General features: G+C 41.4%; 1 protein-coding gene across 3 annotated transcripts in view; it reads right to left on the bottom strand.

The window, feature by feature from the left end:
* The window catches only part of LOC122733836 (synaptonemal complex central element protein 1-like), a 45,160-nt gene extending 38,481 nt beyond the window's left edge, over positions 1 to 6,679 (bottom strand). For all 3 annotated transcript variants that reach the window (XM_043974544.1, XM_043974543.1, XM_043974542.1), the window contains exon 1: positions 6,539 to 6,679. The gene's annotated coding sequence lies outside the window, so the exon portion shown is untranslated. The remainder of the gene's footprint in view (positions 1 to 6,538) is intronic.
* Between the last annotated feature and the right edge of the window lie 20,703 nt (positions 6,680 to 27,382).

Here is a 27,382-nt window from a genome sequence, read left to right on the forward strand (position 1 = left end):
TTATTGTGTTGTCTTAGCCTACGAATGAACAGTTAATATTTCTCTAATTGTATAGCTAGACCTTATTTGTATGAAAAGTTAGTTTTGGCACAAAGACTTTTTATATTAGAATTTTACATTGGAACATCTTTCTATCTCCTCCTGCTGGACTTTGTTAAGAAATGCTGATGATTTAGATGGGCTAATTTATGTCCTGCCATTTTGCTAACATTGTTAATTATTCCTAAGTGATTTTTAATTGATTCTCCAGGATTCTCTATATATAATATCATACCTACAATTTTATTTCCTTATTGTCTATTTTAATTCTTTCAATTTCTTTTTTTTTGTCTTATTGCTATAGGCAGCATTTCTAGTACAATATTAAATAATGGTGATAACAGACCTCCTTGCTTCACCCTTGATTTTACTAGGAAGACCTCTAACTTAGTTCCAGAAAATATATATATATGTAAAATGCTTGCTGATTGTTTTCAACAGATACTACTTATCATTTTAAGGAATGTTCCATATATCATCCTATTTCCCTGTTGTGTTTAATAGGGAGGTTTTTTTTTGTCAAAAGCCTTTTCTGCATTTGAGTTTGTGTGCCATGCCCTATATAGAAAAGGAATAGTGCAAGTGATAGGTAAGCATCCTCACCTTTAATCATATAATTAGAGGTAAAGGGACAATGAAATGTTGCAGGAGGAAAAATGGTGAGATTTATTGAGTTAGTGAAGAAAATGAGGATTCGAGAGATTGTGAATCTGGGTGAAGGAAAGGTTGGTGACATCTCCAAGATTAAAAATTAAAAAGACAAGTCAGTTTAAGGAAAAATCTGTTCTATTTTAAACATTTTGAATTAGAGCTGTCTAACTATGGATAACATAAAATTGTGTCAAGATAATGGAATGTGATAGATGAGATTTAGCAGATACTCAGAAGCCCACCAGGAGATTAAACTGATTGAATTGGACTGCTGAATGGATTACTGGCTGAAGTCTAGTTAAACACATCTGGTTAGTACTTAAGGGTACTTAATGAATTTGAATGACACTAGCCAATCAGCTTGAAGAACCTCCCATTTCTGGGAGGTGAAGATTGAAGCAGGAAGCAGACACTGGGGACTGGCTCCTGCCTCTTTGGCTATGAGAGGTCAGAATAAGTGGCAGAGAACTTTACAGGGGAGTTTAGGAAGTCGAGGATTTCAGATTATAAGAAATCTGTTCTTAAAATTCATCTGGAAAAACGAAAGTTCAGTATCATGGGAATCTTTGAAAAAAAATTACAAAAGGTAGTCCAGCAGTACCAGATCTCAAACTGGTAATTATCAAAACAATCTAGTACTGGCTAAGAAATAGGGGGGGCAGCAAGGTGGTGCAATGGATTAATTTAAGCACTGGCCCTGGATTCAAAAGGACCTGAGTTCAAATCCGGCCTCAGACACTTGACACAAGCTGTGTGACCCTGGGCAAGTCACTTTACCCTCACTGCCCAAAATAAAAAAATATTTAAAAAAAGAAATAGAGGTAGACCCGTGGAATAGAGTAGCCAGAAATTATAGTAATCTAGTATATGATAAACCCAAATATCCAAGATTTTGGAACAAAAACTCATTATATGCCAAAAACTGCTGGGAAAAATGGAAAAGAGTATGGTAGAAACTAGGAATAGACCATCTCACACTGTATATGAAAATAAGGTCAAAATGGGTGCTTGATTTACATAAAGGATGATACCATAAGCTAATTAAGAGAGCATGAAATAATTTGTCAGATTTATAAGCAAAGGAAGAATCTGGGACCAAAGAAGATATAGAGAGCAAAGCAACACATAAAATAGATCATTTTGATTATATCAAATTAAAAAGCTTTTGCACAAACAAAAATAACGGAACCAAGATCACAAGGGAAGCAGAAAACTGGGAAAGATTTTTTGAAACAATTATTTCAAATACATAATAGAGAACTGAGTCAAATTTATAAAACTACAAGTCATTCCCCAATTGATAAACAGTCAACGGATATGAACAGGCAGTTCAGAGACAAAGAAATCAAAGCTATCTATTATCATAGGAACAAATACTCTAAATCACTATTGATCAGAGAAATGCAAATTAAAACAACTCTGAGGTATCACCCCACATCTATCAAGTGGCAAATATAACAAAAATGAAAAGTATTAGATGTTGGAGGGGATGTGGGAAAGATGGGATGCTAATCCACTGTTGGTGGGGTTGTGAAAAGATCAAAACATTCTGGAAAGCAATTTGAAACTATAGCCCAAAGGGCTATAGAACTGAGCATACCCTTTGATCCAGCAATACCACTGTTAGGTTTATATCCCACAGACATACCCCAAAAGAGGAAAAGACCTATTTGTACAAAAATACTTATATCAGTTCTTTTTGTGCTGGCTAAGAATTAGAAATAAAAGGAATTCACTTCAATTAGAAAATGACTAAACAAACTGTGGTATATGATGGTGATTTAATATTATTGTGCTGTAAGAAATGACAAACAGGAACCAAAAGAATATTATGCACAGAGACAGCAATATTGTCTGAAGAACTGACTTAATTATACTCAACAATACAATGACCCAATACAATCTCAGAGGACTAATGATGAAGCATACTATTCACCTCCAAAGAAAGAACTGATATTGATGGAACACACTGAAGCTTGCTATTTTTCAGTGTTTCATTTTTTCTTTTATTCAAGTTTTCTTATACAAAATTACTTAATACGGTAATGTTTTACATAATTGTACATGCAGTGAGGAGGGAAGGAGGCATAAAATCTGAACTCTAAATAACAAAGGTTTTTATTTGTTTTTAAATCTCTTCTGAGGAGCAGCTAGGTGTCGCAGTGGATAGAGCACCAGTCCTGGAGTCAGGAGGACCTGAGTTCAAATCTGAACTCAGACACTTAACACTTACAGGCTGTGTGACCCTGGGCAAGTCACTTAACCCCAACTGCCTCAGCCCCCCTCCCCCCCAAAAATCTCTTCTGTCCTAAACTGAGTTCCTCTGCCTCCCTGATATTTTTCCAAGACCCCTGGTTCTTTTCTGTACTGTCAGGATCTACTAATTCTTATTGGCCTTCTTGGACGGGTCCCTAAGCCATTCCCCAAGTCCTTCCAATGTTCCTTACTTTTTATCTTCTATATTTCTTTATTATTTTAATTTCCCCTGGGATTAATTGCTTGATCTTCTTTGATTACCTGACTTTTTTTTTTTTGCAGGGCAATAAGGGTTAAGTGACTTGCCCAGGATCACACAGCTAGTTAGCGTCAAGTGTCTGGGGCCAGATTCGAACTCAGGTCTTCCTGAATCCAGGAGCTTTAATCCACTGTGCCACCTAGCTGCCCCCAATTACCTGACTTTTAATTCCCTGATTTTCTCTCACATCCTGAATTTCACCTGGGCTTCTGGGAAACCCCTAAACCCTCTTGAAGATTAAAGAAAAAAATTAGAAAAGTGAGTCATGGAAATAAAATCATACTCCCAAGAGACAGACAATCTGTAAAAAATAAAGGTGGAGGGGCAGCTAGATGGCCCAGTGGATAAAGCACTGGCCCTGGATTCAGGAGTACCTGAGTTCAAATCCCGCCTCAGACACTTGACACTTATTAGCTGTATGACCCTGAGCAAGTCACTTAACCCCAATTGCCCTGCAAAAAAAAAAAAAATATGGAGACACTACAAAGCAAATTAGATGGAAAGGTGAATACTCCAGATCACAAAACATTTATCAATAGAAATCGATCTGGAAAGACAAATAATATTGTAGTATTTAAAGACTGAAAAATACTTTCCTCATGACATTCTTGTGATGTAGTTATACCCATTTTGTAGCTGAGGAAACTGAATTTCTGAGTTTAAATTTTGTCAGGTGTTCATCATTTCCTTATGATCACAAGCAAGTACTATTCTGTCTACTGCCTTAGAAGGAAAGAAAAAGACACTCTAGAGAGATTTTGAAGAATAAAAGAGAAGAATAGATGTAGTACAGAAATGTAAACTCCAGAGAGAAGAGAGACATTAAGGGCAAGAAAGAAATGGACAGAGATAGACAATGAAGAGAAGCTGAAAGGGAGAGGAACATTGTGAGACTGATAAGCAGCTAGGGAAAACATGGTAGACAAAAAAATATAAATGGTTGAAAAAGGATACATCTATCTCTCTTTCCCACTGCAACATTTTTCTTTTTGACCTTCAGTCTCCCTCTCTGCTTTACAATCTTAAAAATTTATTGAGGGTTCCTCCAAAGAATTTGGGGGGAGGAGGAATGTATCTGTTGATATTTTCTACGTTAGAAATTAAACTATACCCTGAGACCCTGAAATGGTCTCAGGAATATTTAGGGAACCCTAGTCCATACTTTGAGAAACACTGCAATAGAAGTATATAGTGCAAGAAACAGATTCTGTGGAGAAAAAAGCTAAGCAGAAAGATTAACTAATTAAGTGCCTACAGATATCTAGCTGGGAATACAAAAGAAAAATGAAACAGTACCTTGCTTAAAATATGCTGGAGGGCAAGGCAGCTAGGTGGCACAGTGGATAAAGCACTGACCCTGGATTCAGGAGGACCTGAGTTCAAATGTGACCTGAGACACTTGACACCTACTATCGGTGTGATCTTGGGAAAGTCACTTAACCCTCATCTCCCCCCAACAATTACATATATGCTGGAGGGATACAGATAAAGAGGGAAAGATAAATGGAAAGGATTAAAGAAGCTATATAGAGAATGTTTTGTGGTTCTCAACACATATTAAAAAGTATAAGTAATATTCATGTAGTGTTTACTATGTGCTAAGTGCTTAACAATTATCTCATTTGATTCACACATTTGGGATGCAGGTACTATCATGAGCAAACTGAGGCTGCCAGATTATTTGACCCACAGGGTCACCGAACTAGTAAAGGTCTGAGGCAAAATTTTAAACCTGGTGTTCTGATTTGATCAGGGACCAGCACAAGACCATAGCTTACCCATAAGTTTTAATAAATACATATTGAATTGAACTACACAGAGAGACAGACGTAAAATTTGACAGAAAGATAGATAAAAAGAAGCCTAATGAAAAACACATAGCAGAAAATGAGATGGTAGAGAGACAAAGATTATAAAAGTGTAGAAATATAGTGCCAAAGATACTGTCAAACATGAGGGCCAAACTGGGCTAAACTTAAGGATTCTTCGCTGAAGCATCAGCTTGATTTCTGTTGATCTGGGCAAACAAAAAGCATTTCTTCAGAGAGTATGAGTTACTAGTGACATGGGAAACTTGGGGATTTGCTTCCTCTGATCATATGGGGCACAGTTCCACTCCTGAGCCTGGAGTCAGGAAAACCCAAGTTCAAATCTGACCTCAGACATTTACCAGCCATGTGATCTCAGACAAGTTACTTAACTTCTGTTTGCCTCATCTTCTTGGATTGTAAAAGAGGGATGTATTTGCACAGTGGTCATTGGCTGGGGAATCCTCCTAATACAGTCTTGTACTGGTGTCGACTAACATTTTGCTGCAGTGTCTCTTCCAAGTGACATGTCATTCTGTCTTTTTTATCTGCACCCCTCTAACTAAAGGAAAATAAAAACAAGATACCAAAAAAACTATGGAGAAAGAAATCCAACAAAAGAAAAACATGCATTTTCTTAACTCTTCGTTAGGACCAGGTTTGTTGTTTATAATTTTATAACATTCTATTTCACTTTTAAATTCTCTTTATATTGAAGTATTTGTTGTTTTCCTTCTGTTTAGCAGCATTGCTGCTCGGGGACTGAGTGGTTCCTTTCACTTCCTTCACTTGTGTTCCCCGGCGCCTTATCTGGACAGAGTCGAGATACACACCCTTAGACTCCGTGACCCACTCCATGTACGACCTGAGGAACGGCCACAACCTACCCTGTCCTCTCATGTACCCATTTTGACCTGATCTTGGGCTACTGGCTGATGTAGGTCTACACCTGATTTTTCCTAAACTGCTTTCCAGTTTTGTTTTGTGTTTTTTTTTTTTTGTGAGGCAATTGGGGTGCGTCTGAGGTCACATTTGAATTTGGTCCTCCTGACTCCTCTGCACCACCTAGCTAGCTACCCCATCTCTTGCCATATGGGGAAGGACTTCAAATTCAAAAAAGGAAGGGTGGGAGGGAGGGAGGAAAGAAAGGAAGGAAGGAAAAGGAGAGGAAAAGGAGGAAAGAAAAGTATTTCTCACCTCACAAGCCCCACCCACCCACCCATACCTGGAAGGCAGAGGGTCAGGGCAGGGAGACAGTCCTTGTTGTTTGTGCCCCAGCATGGGGATAGAACCAGAAGGAGAAGAAGGATCCCTGAAGTCCAAGGACGGACACACACACACTGATAACTGATAAGGTCTTGGGCCAGTCACACAGATCTCATGTCTCTTCCTTTCATCACAGGTGAAGTGGTCAAGCATTAACCATATTGAAGAAAAAACCCGGGAGGGAAATGGCACAGAAAGGATGGGGAGACACACACACTCACACTCTCTCTCTCTTGAAGCCTTTCGTGGTGTTACTTACCTGTTCTAAGGTACCGGGAGGGGGGGGGGAGGTGTCATTCGGTTCCGGTGTCCTAAAGCCTAGGCTTTTTCGGAGGAAAGGCAGGGCCGCCGACCCGCGCCCTCGCCCCAGGCCCCATCTCAGGACTTCCTGGGTAGTTCTTCGCCGAGTACCGGCTACGGTGACCGAGAAGGGTCTGACTTCATTTGGCTGGGCGGGGTTTGGTGCAGAAGAGTTCATCCCCTTAGGGTTACAGGACAGAATCACAGGAGGGCAAGAGTCTCATCCCTGCATTTCTTTGTTGGTTTTTTTTTGTTTTGTTTTTAAACTTTCATTTTCCAAATTACATGTAACTCTTCAGAGTTATACTGGATCATTGTCTTGCTGAAAATAACCCCAGGCTTCCTAGAAGATCATCTTAAACTAATGCTGTTATTTTGTATACAGTTCATTTCTCTCTGCTTCAGTTCCTGTGGGTCTTTCTTTCCAGGTTTTTCTGATAGTATCCTGTTCATCATAATTTGTATATAGTACCTTGAACTTGACAGAGAATTTTCTTCACAATAGCCCAGCAGAGTATCACCTCTGCATTTCTAACTGTGCCAAGGGGCCTTGGGTCCCAGTATAGCCACCGGGTTGTCTGTCTCTCTCTCTCTCACTCCTTCAATGGCAATTTTCTAGTGACTCGGAGAGCTGCTGACCTGTAATTAGTGGAAAGAGATGAGCAGATGAGGATTTTGAAATCCATTCCCAGCCTCATCTCTCTCTCTCTCTCTCTCTCTCTCTCTCTCTCTCTCTCTCTCTCTCTCTCTCACACACACACACACACACACACACACACACACCTTTTTTTTTTTTTTTTAGTGAGGCAATTGGGGTTAAGTGACTTGCCCAGGGTCACATAGCTAGTAAGTGTTAAGTGTCTGAGGCCGGATTTGAACTCAGGTACTCCTGACTCCAGGGCTGGTACTCTATCCACTGCGACACCTAGCTGCCCCCACACACACACTCTTGAAGCCTTTTCTAAGACTCTGCAACCCTAGCATCACAAGCTGCACAAGAAACACTTAAGAAGTTTCCAGCCCTTCTCAGCCCCTACCCCCTCCACCCCACCCCCACCCCCAGGCTTTGCACACCCTGTACCACCACAGTCCAAGAAATCCTGAAGACCATAGAAGTTTAGGAAGAAAGGCCATCTGGACCTGGACAGTGACCAAAATCTTAGGGATGCAGGAAAAGTAATTTTCATTGCTGCTGCTGCTATTCATTCATCAGTCACCTATGTAAGACCCCATTTGAGGTGTTCTTAGTCAATACTGGCCTGATGTATTGTTTCCTTCTCCAGATTATTTTGCAGATAAGGAAATAGAGGCCAAAAGGGTTAAGAAACTTCACATGGGCTGCAGCCATAGAAAAGATCAGAAGCCAGACTGGAACCCAGGAAGATGAGTCTTCCTGACTCCAGGCCCCAGCATTTTCTGTCCAGTGCTACCATCCAGTGGCTCAGGCAGAGTATTACAGAGGGCTATATGTATGTGTCTGTGTGGGGAAGATAAAGAGACAGAGACACTCAAACACACACACACACACACACACACACACACACACACACGCACGCACGCACGCACGCACGCACACACACACACACCCCTCCTGAAAGAGATCCCTAAATGGTTGGGGAAAAGAAGGCTTACTAGGATACAAGTACCTGCAGTGCCGCTTTAGAAAAGCTGAGGCTCAGGGAATTGCAGCGACCTGCTTACAAAACAGGTCATCTTAGGAGACCTTCATGGTTCTGAGAATTCAACCATGTTAAAAAAAACAAAACAAAAACAAAATCAAGAAATGAAGGTTTGTTTGTTTTCTTTTTTTAAATTAATAAACATTTCTATTTATAATTTTGGGTGGCAATTTTTGTTCCTCTTTCTTTCCTTTTCCTCCCTATTCCCTGAGGTGGCAAGCAAACAGATATGGGTAATGCATACTCTCACTTCATACAAGAAAACTTGATTAAAAGAAAAAAATGAAAGAAAGTGAAAAATAGCATGCTTCAGTCTATTCCATCAATATTAATTCTTCCTTTGGAATGGGTCATCCAGCTTGTCATTTCTTATGCCACAATCCTATTACCTCAAAATCCTATGCCACAGTTTCTTTTCTTTTTTTGTTTTTGCTTTTGTTTTTGCTTTTGTGGGGCAATGGGGGTTAAGTGACTTGCCCAGGGTCACACAGCTAGTATGTGTCAAGTGTCTGAGGCCGGATTTGAATTTAGGTACTCCTGAATCCAGGGTAGGTGCTTTATCCACTGCGCCACCTAGCTGCCCCTGCCACAGTTTCTTTAGCCATTCCCCAATGGATGGGCATTTCTCTGATTTCCAATTCTTAGCCACCACAAAAAGAACTGCTATAAATAATTGTGTACCCATTGGTGTTTTTCTCTTTTTGGAGGTATCTTTGGGATTTAAAACTAGCTGTGGTATTGCTGGATGGAAGGGTGTTATTTTGGCCAAGGTACTGGAGGAATGTATTGTTTCTTTTTCCAGATTATTTTGTAAAGGAGCAGCTAGGTGGCACAGTGGATACAGCACTGGCCCTGGATTCAGGAGGACTTGAGTTCAAATCCAGCCTCAGACACTTGACACTTACTAGCTGTGTGACCTTGGGCAAGTCACTTAACCCCAATTGCCTCAGCCCCTCCCACCCCAAAAAAATCCCACCAAATTATTTTGCAGATAAGGAAATAGAGGCCAAGAGGATTAAGAAACTTCACATGGGCTTCAGAGTTAATAAAGATCTAAGGCCAGACTGGAACCCAGGATGATGAGTCTTCTTGACTCCAGGTAGCAGCCTTTTCTACCCAATGCTGCCACCTAATGGCTGAAGCAGTATTACAGAGGGGTGTATATGTGAGTAGGAGGTGAGATGGACAGACACAGAGACAGACACACAAAACAAATGTAAATCAAGAATTGGGAAGGCTTACGACTAAAAACCACCTCAAAAAACAACAATTTTAAAATCCTCAATGAAACACCGAAACAAAAATCCTAAAAATCAGCAAATCAATAAAAATCTTAGGGAAACAAAACAGTAGTGACTGCTGAACCAAGAAATAAAAGGAGTAAGAACTAGTTTTAGTTGGTGGGAAGGGGAGAGAAACTTTTTTCCTCCTTTTTTCCCAGATATTTTAAGAGATTTATCTAGTGATTTATTTTTCCACAATTACATGCAAAAACTTTAATTTGCAAATCTCTCCCTTCCTCCATCCACCCTGCCCTGCCCCCTCACTGAGAAGACAAATAATGGTATAAGTTATACATATGTAGTTATGCAAAACGTTTCCATACTCATCATGTTGTGAAAGAAAACAGACCCCCACCAAAAAAAAACCCTCAAAAGAAAAATTAAGGGGCAGCTAGGTGGCGCAGTGGATAAAGTACTGGCCCTGGATTCAGGAGGACCTGAGTTCAAATCCAGCCTCGGACACTTGACACTTACTAGCTGTGTGACCCTGGGCAAGTCACTTAACCCTCATTGCCCCCCCCCCAAATTAAGTTTACAGAAAACAAAACCAACATCTATGTTTCAATCTGTATTCTCTGGGGATGGATAGCATTTTTCATCCTAAATCCTTCAGAGTTCTGCATCTCCTGAGAATATTTGTCAGTCCCAGTTAATCATGGATGCAGATCTAGGAATGGTGTTGCTACGTCAAAGGGTATGCATGGTTTAATATCCTTTTGGGCATAGCTCCAAATTACTCTACAAAATGGTTGAATCAGTTTACAACTCTACCAATAGTACATTCATGTCCCCATGACTTAATGAAAGAGATAGGTCATTAGCTGATTGGATTCAAAGTACAGAAAAAAGAGGACCCAATGACAAAATGAACAGGGTGAATGCACAAATGATCAAGAAGACAGTAAGACAATTGGGGCTTTTGGGGTTCAACTAATTGCAAGTAAAATGAAAGATCTCCATGAAATGGATGAATGTTATGTTATGGGCCCCTGAGGTATATAAAAAGATTTCTCTTTTGGTTTAGTTGCCCTAGCCCCTAAATAAACTCTTATTTTATTTTAACTGGATTTGTGTGCAAGAGGGTGTAATTCTTTAAAGACCCCAAATCCCCACCTGTTTCCCCCACAATGGTGAAATTTAAGAGAAATTAGCCAGAGGAAGAGGAGATACGATAAAGAATCCTAACTTAGAAAAGAGAAACAAATTAAGCCATTGGAGAGTTCCCTCTGATGAAACAGAAAAAAAAAAACCCAAAGGAAGAAAACTCCCCCTTCCCCGCAAAGAAAACAACCCAGGACCAATGTGATAGGCTAGCAGATTCCTTCCACCAAACACTGAAAGAAAAATTAATTCCAACAGCACACAATAAACTGCAACTGAGGGAGGGTTGTTCAGGAGTCCTCCCAGATTTTTCTAGCACATAACTATTGTTTAAATAGCTAAAGCAGGAAGGGGCCAGCCAGAAAAAGGAAACTATGGACCATTTTTCTGAATGAAGAAGTAAGGATGCAAAAATTATAAATACAACTGAGGAGATGTGAGCAAACTAACAAAAGATCATGTGCATATATGACCAGGCCAGATGGGATGTAAGAAATATTAGCACAGGCAGTGAGGGAACAAAACCATCATTCTTTGCAAATGATATGTTTGAGGCATCAAAGTGGCAAAGCAGATAGAGCACTGGCTGTGGATTCAGGAGGACCTGAGTTCAAATCCAGCCTCAGATACTTGACATTTACTAGCTTGTGACCCTGGGCAAGTCACTTTAACCCTCATTGCCCTGCAAAAAAAATAAAAATTTAAATTTTTTTAAAAATTGAATGCAAATAGTATGTTTAGAGCACCCTAGAGAATGAACTGACATCTCCTTTGAAATGGAATGAATTTTGGCAGAGTTGCAGGACAGAAAACAAACCCAATTACATCATCCTGTCTGTAGAGGATCAACAAAGCTTGGCAGGAAGAGATTGAGAGATCAATTCTTTTCTTTTTTTGAATGAATACATTTGGATTGATCTTAATCACTCAAGGATAGGTCTACCCAATCTAAAAAAAAAAAGACTATTCTTCCAAAATTCATTTCCATATTCAGTGCCTTTACTTGATATCCAACTACCCAAGAATCATCTATATAGTTTGGGGGGAGGGAGGGGAAGATAACAAATTTCAACTGCAAGAACAACCAGTCAAGAATATCAAGAGAATGGGGGGGGGCAGCTAGGTGGCGCAGTGGTTAAAGCACCGGCCCTGGATTCAGGAGTACCTGAGTTCAAATCCGGCCTTAGACACTTGACACTTACTAGCTGTGTGACCATGGGCAAGTCACTTAACCCCCATTGCCTAAAAAAAAAAAAAAAAGAGAATGGGGGGCAGCTAGGTGGTATAGTGGATAAATCACTGGCCATAGAATCAGGAGGACCTGAGTTCAAATCTGGCCTCAGACACTTGACACTTACTAGCTGTGTGACCCTGGACAAGTCACTTAACCCTCATTCCCCCACCAAAAAAAAAAAATCAAGAGAATGGGTGAATGGGGCTGGGGGGCAGGGTAGGATGTAAAGGAGAGGCCTAGTTTCTGTTTTCATCCAGTAGTGAGGTCTTGCCTCCAAACCTTTGTCTTTCTCAAACATTATATTAACTACCTAATCCGTTCCAGTTCCACTCAACCACTTAGCCAATCTCAGATTGTTTGGGAGATTCCTGCTGTTTTGGTTTGTTTTGTTTAAACAGGATTTGAGATCCAACTTGGCTACACCTCTCACCCTGTACATGATTTAGGTATAAAGGGTCATATCATAAACCAATAAAGGGAATTTGGGAAAATGCACCTATGAACTGATGCTGAGTGAAGTGAGCAGAACTAGGACAACATTGTACACAGTAACCACAATATTGTAATGATGTTCACTTATGAAAAACTCTTCTAAGCAATTCCATGATTCAAGCCAATTCCAAAAGACTGAGGATGGAAAATGCTCTCCATTTCTAAAAACAGAGCCATGGAATTATCATGCAGATCAAAGTATACTTGTTCACTTTAACAGTTGCTCTTTTTTCCTTTCCTGTGGTGTTTCCATTTTCTTCAGATTCTCCTTTGACAACATGACTGATTATTATCACTTGATGGTCTCTAGGTAACCTATATTTGATTGCTTTCCATAAGCAATCATAAGTAAGAAAATAATGGGCTTTACCAATGCCCAAAGGCCCGGGATTGATTGGATTGACTGAGATTAACTGACTTAATTGTGTTAATTAAAAAGTTAATTCAATTGAAACCACACCTGCCTGGCCCATAAGAGGGTATTTTTCTCAGAAGCTGTAGACCCTAATCTCAACACTTAACCTCAAGTCCAGTGAACCAATAAGCTTGAAGCAGGGTGGAAGGACTGCCCCTCCTTGGGAGAACAGGCTGGTGATGGAAGAATTGAGAACTCTGGGTTAGATAGGCCTTTTCTTGACTTTCTCACCCAGGTGTTCTCTTTTTACTAATGCTTAATGTCAAACTTGGTGCTAAAGCTTCTAATTTTTAAGTAAACCCTAGCTAGTTTTCTCTACACTTGGGACAAGAATAATAGAGTAAAATAGATTTTACTCATCACACCATCTTGGGGAGGGCAAAATTGTAAACCTTAAAAAAACCTTTTTTTTATCATAAAAGTATTTTGTTAATTTTCCAGTTACATGTAAAACTGGGTTTCAACATTTGTTTCCATAAGATTTTTAGTTCCAAATTTGTTTCTTCCTCCCTCTCTTCCCCCTTCCCCAGACAGAAAGCAATCTGATATAGGTTATATATGTACAATTACATTAAACATATCTCTGCATTAGTCAGGTTGTGAAGGAAGAATCAGAACAAAAGGTACACACCTCAAAAAATAAAAACACAAAGGTTGAAAAAGTATGTATACCACAGTTCTTTTCCTGGATTTAGAGAGCATTTTCCATCATGAGTTCTTTAGAAGTGTCTTGGATCATTGCACCACTGAGAATAGCCAAGTCTATCACAGTTGATCATCAACTGTTGCTCATCTCACTCAGGATCAGTTCACTTAAGTCTTTTCCAGGTTTTTCTGAAATCTGCATCCTCATTATTTCTTACACCACAATAGTATTCCATGACATTCCTATATCACAACTTGAGTCTTGCTGGGTTGAAAAGGATCTGGGGACACCTAACCAAAATATACACCCCGAACAAAATATAGGAACTCCCCTAGGGGGGAATTAGGTTTGCCTGTTGTGTTTGTGGGTCTGGATTAGGCCTCACAAGCAAAAATAAACAGGAGCCCGGTGAGTTCAGTCAAGAGGCCGGACCAGGCTGAGACCTTGAGTAAAAGACGGGTAGAACATCTAGAGTAAGGCAACGTTTTAATAATTGGCAGGAGTCAGTCCCAAGTGAAATTAAATAAAAATAGAAATATTTTCAAAAGAAAACAAAACTGTATTGACAAAAGAAGAAGAAAGGGAAATTAGTTTGGGTTAGAGAAGGGACTGAGAGATGGTGGAAGGAGAAGTTGTAGAATTGTAAATTACTCAGAATTTGAATTGGGCCATTGGAATGTGGATTTGCTGCAGAATTTGAATTGGGCCATTGGAATGTGGATTCACTGCAGCCTCAGGTAAATGAAGGAAAAAGTGAATGTGATAAATTTGCTCTTAGAAATACCTGAAATTTGTAATAGGCAGATTAAAATCCCCTGGGTCTATCTTTAAATGGGATCCTTTAGTGAAATATTGGTTAAGCTGCCACTTTGCTAGTTTTAGATAGTTTAAGTATGTTGAGAAGGTACAAGGAAGTTTGAGAAGGAGAAATGAATGGTTAGGAAGCTGTTTGCTAGCCTACATGGTCTGCCCTGTCTGCATTGACAGTGTGACCAGGGGTATGAGAGTGAATTGTTGGGATTTTTGAGAGAGAGAAAGAAGGAAAGTAGAAGGAAGGAAGGAAAGAGAGAGGAAAGAAGGGAAGTAGAAGGAAAGAGAGAGAGAGAGAAAGAAGAAAGAAAAGAAAGTCTTTCCCCTTTTTCTGCTGTGGGGGATGAGAGAGCAAACGCCTAGTGTATATCTGTCTTGAGATCTTCTTGTAGTGGAGTAGCTTAAAATCAGGAGTTATTTGTAATGTGCAAAAGTTTCAAGGAAAAATACTTTTTTGTGTGTGTGGTCTCTAATCATTGAACCACACTGCCTAAGTTCAGTTTTTGGCTTGAAATACAGGATAGCCATCAAACTATTTCTAGGGGCTAAGAATGTCTCAGAGTAAAATGTGGAGGCATAGCTAATTTAGCAAAGCCCTCTTTGAGATCTGTTGCATTGCAAGTGGTTAAGAAATATGGTTTTTTTATGTGCACAAAGGTTGTTTAAAAATGATTAGAATTGACTAGAAATAATAAGGCAAATTGGCCTATTGGAACTTCTTTAACCAGTCTAAATCAGGATTGAGAAAGGAAATCTTAAAAAAAAAAATTCTTCTGTAGTGGAACAATTTAAGGAAAAAACCAGGAAAATAGTGCTTAGATTAAGTGGTTACTGGATGAATTAATACTAAAGTGAAATTATCAATGAGGTTCTATATGATATCATTCAGAAAACAAATTTGGGTTTAATTGAATTAATTCTGATTTAATTCTAAGTGAAATATATACTGTTCTATTTGTGTAGTTTTAAACTGACTACTTCAAGGTGATTTGTAATATGTAAGGGAAAAGTGCCCAACAGTTTAATAGTTTATTGTATAAGAGCTATAGTCACATTTGGATTCTCTAAATTCCTTTGAGTTATGAATTTAATTGAATGTGATAATGGTTTTCTGTGAAGTGGGCATAGTAAGAATATTCTCAACTGTATATTAAGGATTTAAGATCCTAACAGATCCTCAGAATGTTTTGTTATACCTATACCTATGGAGAGGTAAACTATAAGTTTATTGTATAACAAAGAAATAATATTTGTCTGTAGAGCATGATGGTTTATTATAGACAACTTATTTGACATGCACTGTTTTGAAATTAATTGGTTAAATGCCATCCTCAGTCTTTTATTAGAATTGAAGTTAACTTGGTAACTTTTATGTAAGTTTGTTTGTGGTCATCTTCTTATAAAGGTATTTTGTAACGTAAGCTTTATGTGAGGATTATGAAATGAAATGAAAACTTTTGGAGAAATAAAGTGAAAAGGATATATATATGTAATTTGGAAAGATTTAAGGGTTTTGCCTTCTGTGGCATTTTGAAACATTTAGATTGTATGACCTGTATGTAGCGTAGCAGGATAGTGTGATGTTTAAAATCTTAATTGTGGTCTCCAAAAATTAAAAGGCTTCAGTACCAGTCTTTGGGCATTAAACATTTATTAGAGCATACAGATATTTACAAAGAGTTCAGAAGGTTATGAAAAAGAAATCCTACCTAGCCTAGAGTTCCAGCCTGGTTGGGTTCTTCCTGAAGTCCTCCTCCACGAGCCTGCTTTAATCAGGAACATCTTTTAGCAAGCTGTTTGTGAAAGCTTTTTTATACATCTGGAACAGAGGCGGTCCTTACACCCTGCTTCAAGGTGATTGGTTGGCGTCATCCAAATCCATTGTCTTTGAAGGTGTTCTCAAGTTGAGTTCATAGTCTAATTTCTGAGAATTATACCTTCTTAAGGGATAGCCAGGTGTGATTACAATCCAATTAACTTGATACAATCCAATTAACTTGAAGTAGGCTTAATCAGCAGTCAATCACTCTCACTTGATTCAATCAGTATAGATTAATCTACAGGGGAGTATCTGCTAAAATCCCATTATTTCATCACAATAGTGGTAACCCCAGTGGATGAAGGACATTTGTGAACAGTTTTTCTGCTCCTGATGCAGGATCCTGGGGTTCCTGGATTCACTCTTTTAGTTTGCCCCTTTTCCCTGTCGTTGTTCTTTTTAATTTTTGGCCTTTGTCTCTTTGACCTCTTGAGAGTTTGTTTTATCTAGGCTCAAGGCTTTCAATTTCATGGTAGCAATTCCAGCCTCTATATCTCTTCACCATCTGGACCAGACCTGCAAGGATTTCTGCTCCTTCTACTGCTAGCTCTACACACATATTCAGCTGAGGCAGTTACAGAAGAAGAGATCTTCACCCTCTTTTCCTTTAGGTATTGGAAGAAGGGGTGGGGAAATGTAGTGGTAGCCTGGTGGACCTGAGTCTAGTTGGGGATGCTCAGGCCTAGAAGGGGTCAATTAGAGATTACTCTTTCCTTGGATAAAATTGGGAAACAGTTGTATTTGCTATTAAAGTTTGCTTTGTAAAAGGTTCTAATAGGGGTATCTGAGGTCAAAGATGAAAATTGCTAAGTGAATGGACACTGGGAGCATATCACTGAAATTACAAAGAGACTTTAAATCATGTTTGTCGTTATAATATTTATAGTTATTGACACCGGTTCTTTGTGTTATATCTGGGGGGATTGTTATAGAATATTTCAAGGAACAAAACCTGTCTTGGGAGGACACTATTGGATTTGTGACAAAAACTGCTTACATGTCTTCCCAAGAATTGGACAAGTATATGGTATATTGGGATAATTTTTAGAGTTCCCCTTATACTTGTCCCTGTTTAGTCCCTTACTTTATAGGTTTGATACAACGTGCAGTTCAACAGATGCAGCTGACTATGACAGGAGAAAAGGCCATGATCCTGAAACTTCACAAAGGAGAGAGAGACTGTTGATGAGTTGTACTTGGACTGGCGGGTTGAAATCCTGTATGGCTGAAGGACTCGATGACAGTGACTCAAAACCAGAGTAGGCTCTCTGAGCATAAAAAAACAAAGGGGGGATTGTGTGGGACAATTATGGATGTGAGTCAGATTAAACTCTGAGGATGGAGTATGAAAGATACCTAGCCACCCCCAGAATAGCTAGCCTCTTGCTTTGCCTGAAAGTTAATTGCTTGTCAACTTCTCACTGTCTCCTTTAAGTTTTACTGTTGAGATGATGGACTTGGGACAGTTCTGTAAATTTTGGGATGGGGTCTGGGAGATATCCAGTCCCCCAGTAAGTTTTATTACTTGTCACAGTTCTACCAATTAGCACTACTTACTTTACTTCTGCTTAGTTCCCACATGCCAGCTACACCTTAGTTTATGGCCTATAATAAAAAACTCCCCTCTCACATGTCAGAATCCCAGTCCCTGTCATGATAAATTGCAGTCAGATAAGGGAGTGATTTCTGCCTCCCTCTTTCTTTGACATTCCTCAGACTTGTACCCCTTCCCCTTCTCCCCTTTGTTCTTGGACATGTCTCCATACATGGATCACAAGCTAGGTACGCAACTTGGGTGAGACAGGATTGGATGTTAGATTGTGAGCTCATCCACCCTGGGTGTACGTGGGGACAGTCCTTTTCAAGATTACTATAAAAACCTAAAAGATTGGGCCTATCTTTGCAACACTTCAATGTGTAATTGGGTTTTGCCTGTCCTCATGAGGATGTAATAAATCTATCTTTGCTTGACTTGGTGGTCTCCTTGAGTTATTTGGATAAACTGAGGAAGTTTGTCCCAAACATTCCCATGGGGAGAAGGCATAATACAGAGACATGGCTCTCTGAGATATCTTTCTCCCAAAGCAGGAGACAGGCAGGTACTACTATAGAGGACAATGGTGGTCCAATGATGTGATCATCTGACTGTGGTAAGTTCCCTTATTGGAGGAGGACCATCCCCAACTGCTGGTAGCTCAGGGAGTTGGGTGAGGGGTGGCTCTGGATCTCTCAAGCCATCTCTTTCCCCCTCATACCACAAAGGCAGCAGCCACACCCAATCCCATCTCCCAGAGGGGTGGAGAAGACTGGTTAGGTGTGTCCATCCTTTGGTTTAGTTTCTCAAGGAGAAGGTTCTTTGATGGACTCCAGAAAACTTCTGGGGTACTCTAGGCCCAGGACAGAACAGTAGTTGTCAAATTCACCAGAGTTACCAAGCTAGGCAATGAAAATGATTGTCAAAAAAGTTTTAATCAATAAATAAAGAAAGAAAAGGAAAACAAGACTTAAAAGGGAATATTATGGTTGTCTTCAAGTTTTTAGGGATTGTTGCTCCATTTGAGTTTTCTTTTTTGAAAAGAATCCCCCTCACAACTGGTCATTAAGCCTCTGTTTGGAGATTAGTAGGTAAGGGAAGCAATAAAAAAGAGGGTACTTTGATGAGGGCAGGCCTCTGGAAGGCCTTGAAGACAAGGAAGAAACAGGAGAGAATTATCTGCAATTAATTGTTAGGAGAGGAAGAGATTAAAAGGCTGAATGAAATTTCAAAAATGGAAATAAACTTTAGGAGCATCAGTCCCTTGTGTTTTATTTTATTTAATTAATTTATTTGTTTGTTTTGTTTTGTTTTGTATTGGTGAGGCAGGGGTGGGGAAGACTGGTTAGGCGTGTCTGTACTTTGGTTTAGTTTCTCAAGGAGAAGGTTCTTTTGATTTACCTCAGAAGACTTCTGGGGGTGCACTAGGCCCATAACATTCCCCATTTCTCTCTATATAAGTGTAATGGTGGGAAATGGGGTACGGGTTGTGTTAGGGATTGGGGTTCTTAGGAATTCCTCTTTAAAGAATTACACCCTCTTGCACACGAAACTTAGTTAGAATTATTAAGGTGGTAGTTTATTTAGGAGCAAGGGAAGGGAAGGGTGGGGGGAGGGAAACCATGAAAGAAATCCTTGGACTTTCATGGGGAGATTGGCACAAAGCACATGGCTCAGAGGTACCAAATCTCCTCGAACAGGAGACTGGAAGGTACTTTTATAGAGGCCTGATGGGGGTGGACCATCTGCCTGTGGAAAGTTCCTTTAGTGAAGGTGGAACCACTGGGGGTAGCTGGGGGAATTGGGTGAGGAGTGGAGGACCATCCCCCACTGGTAGTGACTAAAGGAATTGAGTGAGGGGTGGCTACAGATCCCTCTTCAGAATGCAAAGGCCGCAGTCACACCCAAACTTATCTCCCCAGGGTAAGGGAGACCAGAATGAAGGGTAGGAATCCCAAGCTAGCTCAGTTCGATTTGGTTCAGTTTACCTCTCTAGGCGTTATCTGTCCTCTGGTTTAGTTTCTCAAGGAGATGATTCCTTGATGTGTGCCAGAGAACTTCTGGGGTGCTCTGCACCCTATGACATAAGGAAAAGGGGCAAAAATTTTTCTTCTGTAACTGCTTCATGCTGAGTGGGGTTGAAGAAATCACCTGGTTGGGGGTGGAGAGAGAAAGGGGGAAAGTGGGGAAGGCTTTTTACAGAGAGATGTGAGGTCCAGTGGGTGGGATGAGATGTATAGGCACTGGCTGTAGGTGCCATGAGGTTGAAGCCTTGAGCCTGGATGGAATAGACTTTAACAATAATTGAAAAGAGATGAGGGCAAAAAAAAAATCAGAAAGGACTTAAGGTGACAAGAGTGTATGTCAAATAAGTTGTACTTTATTTCTGATTCAGTTTTTTGGGTTTTTTTCTGGGGTGGCAGGTTGCAGGGCAGTGAGGGTTAGGTTACTTGCCTAGGGTCACACAGCTAGTCAGTGTAAAGTGTCTGAGACCGGATTTAAAATCAGGTCCTCCTGAATCCAGGGCCAGTGCTTTATCCACTGTACCACCCAGCTGTGCCCCTCCCCCCCCCATTCAGTTTTAAAATGCTGTCTGGGGAGGGGAAGGGGGAGGGGGGAGAGAGGGAGAAAAATCTGGAAAGATTGTATAAACAAAAGTTGAGAACTATCTTTACATGTAATGGGAACAAATAAATAAATAAAATACTTTATTTTAAAAAAGGGGGGGGGCAGCTAGGCGGCGCAGTGAATAGAGTACTGGCCCTGGAGTCAGGAGTACTTGAGTTCAAATCTGGACTCAGACACTCGGCCTCAGACATTTGACGCTTACTAGCTGTGTGACCCTGGGCAAGTCACCTAACCCCAACTGCCTCACTAAAAAAAAAAAAAAAGAATTACACCCTCTTGAACACAAAAGCAGTTAGAATAAGACATAGTTTATTTAGGGGGAAGGGAAGGGAAGGGGAAGAGAAGGGAAGGGAAACCAAGAGAAATCCTTGGACTTCTCTTGGGGAGAAAGGCACAAAACACGTGACTCTGAGGTACCAATCTCCTCGAGCATGAGACTGGCAGGTACTTTTATAGGGGGCTGATGGGGGTGGACCATTTGCCTGTGGAAAGTTCCTTTAGTGAGGGAGGACCATCTCCTACTGGTGGTGGCTAGAGGAGTTGGGTGAGGAGTGGAGGACCATCCCCCACCAGTAGTGACTAGAGGAATTGGGTGAGGGGTGGCTACAGATCTCTCAAGCCATCTCTCTCTTCAGGACACAAAGGCCACAGCCACACCCAAAGTGATCTCCCCAGGGGTAAGGGAGATCAGAATGAAGGGTGAAGGTCTAGAAGCTAGCTCAGTCAGATCTGGTTCCACTTATCTCTCTAGATGTATCTGTCCTCTGATTTAGTTTCTCAAGGAGAAGATTCCTTGATGTACCCCAGAGAACTTCTGGGGTGCTCTGCACCCTCAACACTGACAAAGAATTTTCTTCCTATTAGCCCAGCAAAGTAGCTACCATACATTTTGCCATTATAATCAATCATCATAACTATTTCCCTCTATCCTATTCCCTTCCCATGATATTTACTCTATTTTCTATCTTCTTTTAACCTATTCCTCCTCAAAAGTGTTTTACTTCTGACTGTCCCCTCCCCTACTCTGCACTCCCTTTTTTTTTCACCCTTCCTTCCTTATCCTCTTCCCCTCATACTTTCCTGTAGGGTTAAATAAATTACTCCTCCCAACTGGGTGTGAATGTTATTCCCTCCATTACCCACTCTGATGAGTTTAAGGTCTTTGAGCTAAATCTGTGTTCTAAATTTTCTTCCTCCCTCCCTCCTCAACCCTACCTATGAAATTGATATGGGGGAAAATGGGGTACAGATTGGGTTAGGGGTGGGGTTCTTAGGAATTCCTCTTTAAAGAATTACACCCTCTTGCACACAAAAGTAGTTAGAATAAGGTGGTAGTTTATTTAGGAGCAAGGGAAGGGAAGGGTGGGGGGAGGGAAACCATGAAAGAAATCCTTGGACTTCTCATGGGGAGATTGGCATGAAGCACATGCCTCCAAGGTACCAAATCTTCTCGAACAGGAGACTGGAAGGTACTTTTATAGAGGACTGATGGGGATGGACCATCTGCCTGAGAAAAGTTCCTTTAGTGAGAGAGGACCATCCCCCACTGGTAGTGACTAGAGGGTTAGCAATTCAATATGTCATACTTGTGCAATTATGCAGAACATCTTTACCTTCTTCAAAAGTGTTTTGCTTTTTTACTGCTCTCTCCCCCAATCTCCTTCCCCTCTCCACTGCCCCCCTTATCTCCTTCCCCTCCCTTGGGGCAAGAATATAATACTATACCTACTTGAGTATGTATGTTAATCCTTCTTTGAGCCAATTCTAATGATATTGAGGTTCACTCACTCCTCAATTCCTTCCCCCTCTTCCCCTCCCCTCCATAAGCTTTTTTCTTGTTTTCATGTGAACTATCTCTCCCCAGACCATTTCTCCCCTTCCCCCTCCCCCAGTCTATTTCTCCTACACCTCCAGGGCCAGTGCTCTATCTAAAGAACTATCTCAGTAAGGAATTCACAGAGGACACAGGTCTGAACTGAATATGAAGGGATGATGTCTATAAGCATTTATGTTTTGTTCTTTGTGGGGCAGACAGGGTGGGGTGTCTTATGTCTGGGGCAGGATTTGGGCTTGGGGCCTCTTGGGTCCAGGGCTGGTGCATTGTCCACTGTGCCACTTAACTAACCCATGATGACATCTTTAAAATAGGGTTGAGGAGGGGCAGCTAAGTGGCACAGTGGATAGAGCACTGGCCCTGGATTCAGGAGTACCTGAGTTCAAATCCGGCCTCAGACACTTAACACTTACTAGCTGTGTGACCCTGGACAAGTCACTTAACCCCAATTGACTCAAAAAAAAAAAGACAGTAAGAGATAGTTTTCATATGAGTTTGAAGTATTATCTTTCCATGTAGGAATATAAACAGTTTGATCTTTTTTTGTTTTGTTTTTTGTTTTTGTTTTGTTTTTTTCTGCCTGCTTCCGTACCTATGGGTCAACCACAGTCATATCACTGTATGACTGAGACCTCTCTTTGCCCACTGGCTGATCTCAGAACCAATTCCCTGTGCCACATGGGGAGTGGATATCAGTCTCCTATCCTGCTCTACCCCATTTACAATCTGGGGGAACTCCAATATGTTCCCATTTCTCCTGTTTTTTCCATTCAGCTGACCACATCTGCTTTACCTAATCTGCAGTCACCTATTGGCTATCTCCCTTTCCCCATCTCCACCCATGCTGCAGCCAAAGACTGTTTCCCCTCCCCCTCCTACTCCACAGCCAAAGGCTGTCACCCCTCCCCCACTGAGCCCTGCGCCCAATCCTCTGTCTCCACCTGAGCTATCTCCCCAACCCAGGTCCTTACCAGCGTCTCCCACTGCTTCCCTGCTTCCATTAAGGGAATTTCCCATTGGGAAGGGCACAACATTAAGGCATGCCCCTTTTTCTATAAGCAGGTTATCTCAGATTAAAGAGAAATTGGGGAGCTACTCAGAGAACCCCACAAAGTTCATAGATGGCTTTAAGTCTGTGACACTGGAGTTTGACCTTTCCTGGACCAATTTGCAAATTATTCTTGTCAGCTGTTGTACCCCTGATGAGAAAAAACAGAATTGGGACCTGGTGGTACAAGTTGGGGATGAACACTCACAGGTTGGAAATTGGGTTGGGGTCCCTGGATTTACAGCTGTCCCTCCCGGTCATAGAACTGAGATGGAACTATGATAACAGGGAAGACCGAGCTCGTGTAGAAATCACATGGTCACTTGCCTAGTTGAGAGAATGAGAAGGGGGGTTAAGAAACAGGTCAATTATGGAAAGGTGAGGGAGATAACACAGGGGTCTGATGAAAATCCTGCTGTCTTCATGAGCCGCTTAGCAGACTCTCTGAAGAAATATACCAACCTAGACCCCCAAAGAGATGTAGGAATAACTGTCCTCAATATTCATTTTATCAGCCAGTCTGCTCCTGACATTAGGAGAGAGCTCTAGAAGTTAGACTGGGGTCCCCAGATCCCATCCTCACAACTCCTTGACATTGATTTTAAGATTTTTTTAATAACAGGGACCTTGCCGTAGCCAAAGAGAGAGAAAAGATGGCTCAAGCCCGCTCCATAGACCAAGCAGCAGCCATCACCACATCTGCTACCAGCAGAACTCCGGCTGGCCAACATTCTGGCAGCTGCAGTAAACCAGGACACAGAAGTGGGGGACACTGCAGGAAGGTGAGGCCTGCCCTCCTACCTCTTTGTCCCCAGGGCAGCACCCAAGAGATCGGCTTAGCGAAAATCCAGGGCTTTGCAGCTTGCTCTCCTGGTCAGCACCTTGTCAGACAGATGGTCAAGATGGACATAGGAGGCAAGCTTAGGAATAGTTTTGGGGCGACCTGTGTCTTACTCTCTGGTTCAGGTCCTAGCATGCAATCAAGGCACAAGGTGGGGATGGGATAAAAGAACCCTTAATGTAGACAGACACTGCCTATCACAGAATTAGGCTTGAACTCCCTCCAGTAAAGCAGGCCACACCCTGTCCGGCAAAAAGGTCACACTTGACTCCTGATCTGATAAAGTCCCTTTTCCCTTTTGCTCTGGTCAGTTTTAATTTTTTTGTTTAAGTCTGTTCCACCTAGGCTCAAGGATTCATGGCAGATACCCATTGTGCCTACGTGTTGCCTCTGGACTCTCTGGGCCCGTCACAGCTCCACGCACTCCAGGCCTTCTCCACTTCTCTCCCCTCCCCCTCCCTTGCGCCATAATTTCTTCGACCCCCGGTCAGCATGAAGCAATTTCAGAAGAATCTTCGTCCCCTTTCCTTATATATAGAGAAGTGGGGAATGTCATGGGGTGCAGAACACCCCAGAAGTTCTCTGGGGCATACCAAGGAATCTTCTCCTTGAGAAACTACACCAGAGGACAGATAATGCCTAGAAAGATAAACTGAACCAAATCGGACTGAGCTAGCTTGGGATTCCTACCCTTCATTCTGGTCTCCCTTACCCTGGGGAGATGTTTGGGTATGGCTGCAGCCTTTGTGTCCTGAAGAGGAATCTGTAGCCACCCCTCACCCAATTCCCCCAGCTACCACCAGTGGGGGATGGTCCTCCCTCACTAAAGGAACTTTTCATGGGCAGATGGTCCACCCCCATCAGGCCTCTGTAAAAGTACTTTCCAGTCTCCTGTTCGAGGAGATTTGGTACCTCTGAGCCATGTGCTTTATGCCAATCTCCCCATGAAAAGTCCAAGGATTTCTTTCATGGTTTCCCTCCCTCCACCCTTCCCTTCCCTTGCTCCTAAATAAACTACCACCTTATTCTAAGTTTTGTGTGCAAGAGGGTGTAATTCTTTAAAAAGGAATTCCTAAGAACCCCATCTCCTACCCCAACCCCATACCCCATTTTCCCACAATAACACAATATTAACCAGGTAAAAATGAGTCTATTGATAATAATGGTCTGATATTGAAATGCTAGTAGATGGGCTTCAGATAAATTGAGAATTTTACCATATGGAAATAGTTCGAATTTAGGTCAAATTGATTGTGAGTCATCCCAAAAGAATTACAAGACTCAGTGACTCAGTTTTCCAAGTTTTATTGCAATATTGTGGGTGACCACAGGGAGAAAACCAGACTATTGGAAAGGTATCTCTTGAATAAGGAAAGGAAAGAGTTATATTTATAGTACGGATAAATTGATTAACAGTCTCATTATAACAATATCCACCAATCCTCAGGTTTGGTAGACTGTATAAATGAGATCATTAAGGTTCAGCCTCAAAAATTTATAGATGATTTGGCCAAAAGCCCTTCTCCTATTTCTTCTGAACCTTAGGGTACCCTTTTGGTAAACATTCTCTTTCATATTTTGAAATCATCTCTGGGTTCCTATGCCTATCTTTTCTCCCTTCAAGTGACTCCCTCTCCATCAAGGTTTTCCTTCTGTCCTATTGTAAACGCCTCACCCAACCTTTTCATCACCTTAATCATCTAGTCCGTCAGTCATTTTCTAGAGGCTCAACCTTAATTCAATCTAACCTACAGTAGGAACCTAGAGACTGGGTTTATTGAAAAAGGATTCCCTACCAAATGCTACTGACCAACCCCTTGGCTGAAAGGAATTGACAGCTGGATCCACTTATCACATCTGAAGAAGACAGTTTTATTTCTAACTAGGATGTGTCTGAGAGTGTAATTCTTTACAGAGGAATCCTAAGAACCCACCTGTTTTCCCCATAACATTTTTGTGTCATTGGGAGATAAAACACCACACAAAGAAATCAGAAGGGAAAAAAAAGGAAAGAAGAGAAAAAAGACAAATGCACCAGTCAGATGTGTGAATATAGAAAGAGTGGATGACCAAACCAGGGTATCACAGGAAGTGAAATGGATAATTTTTATTCCATGAGATTGAAAGGTTTTTGTACATGACACATGCAATGTAGCCAAAATGAAAAGAGAAACAAGAAACTGGATCTTTCTCATTCTTGCCCCTCTTCTCCCCACTTACTGCATGGATAACGTAGATATCTTTCACAGATAATGACTATCTTATTTTTTGCTGGGCTACTTTCAGTACAACACTAATATGGAAATGTGTATGAAATATATATATACACACACTACTTATATACACACACACCAGCCCCACAGTCTCCTCCCTACAGCGCCACACTGCACACACACTCACGCACATATTTATTCCTTTCTTGCCTTTTCAATATGTTTGTGTGTGTGAGATGGGGTATTGGGGGAGAAGGAATGGAGGGAGGGAGAGCATGTACAACTAAAAATAAATCCAGAAAGAGGCACTTGGCACTTTTTAGTCTGGAAGGCGGCAGCGGGAGGGAGGGCTGGCTGACTTGGCTGCAAGGAAGAGGGTTTCAGATGTCAGTTTCCTGGGTGACTGACAGCAGCCTGTGGGCAGGGGCAGAAGCAGGGGTACTGGCAGAGGCTCTCATGCACGCCGGGCACAGCACCCCCCCCACACCCTGCCCCCCTAGAAGGAGAAGAAGAATGTTCCTGGGATTTGTTGTTGTGATGCTAAAAATTCCCCCCCACCTCCTAGTTCATTAAGCTCAATGGCAAACTTTCAAGGGAGTGGGACTATCAGCTGGTAGCTCTTGGCCCCAGTCCTTCTCTAAGCTAGGAGAGTGCTCTGGAGGGAGGCGAGGGGAGAAAGGAGTAGGGTGGGCACAGGTCCCCGTAAGGATTCTTTGTCATCCTCTCCGGCTTCCCGTCTCGCTCGCCCGCTCCTCCCCCCCCCCCCCCGCAGGTAGTGAATTTTTGTTTTTTTTGATGAGGCAATGGGGGTTAAGTGACTTGCCCAGGGTCACACAGCTAATAAGTGTTAAGTGTCTGAGGCCTGATCTGAACTCAGGTACTCCTGACTCCAGGGCCAGTGCTCTATCCACTGCACCACAAAGCTGCCCCCACTAAGATCATATTGACTTGCTGCTCCTTATGTAGGAAAGCTTTTTCCTGAGAAGAGTCCACTACTTCATCTGGTCTCTGGAACTCCTTTTCATGGGAAAACTCAAGTTGCCTAAACTATCTTCTGTACTATAAACCAAGTTCTCCTGGTTTTGAATGGTAAGGGAAAGGAATGGGAGGGAGATTTTTTTTCCTATTCCTGTAGCTTTCAGGAGCAATATGTTTTTATCTGAGAACCAATATACCCTTTCCATTTTTCTACAAGGTTACCTTGGGTTGACTGCTGTGTTCAGGTG

The sequence above is a fragment of the Dromiciops gliroides genome, chromosome X (genome assembly GCF_019393635.1).
Source record: "Dromiciops gliroides isolate mDroGli1 chromosome X, mDroGli1.pri, whole genome shotgun sequence".
Taxonomy (NCBI): domain Eukaryota; kingdom Metazoa; phylum Chordata; class Mammalia; order Microbiotheria; family Microbiotheriidae; genus Dromiciops; species Dromiciops gliroides.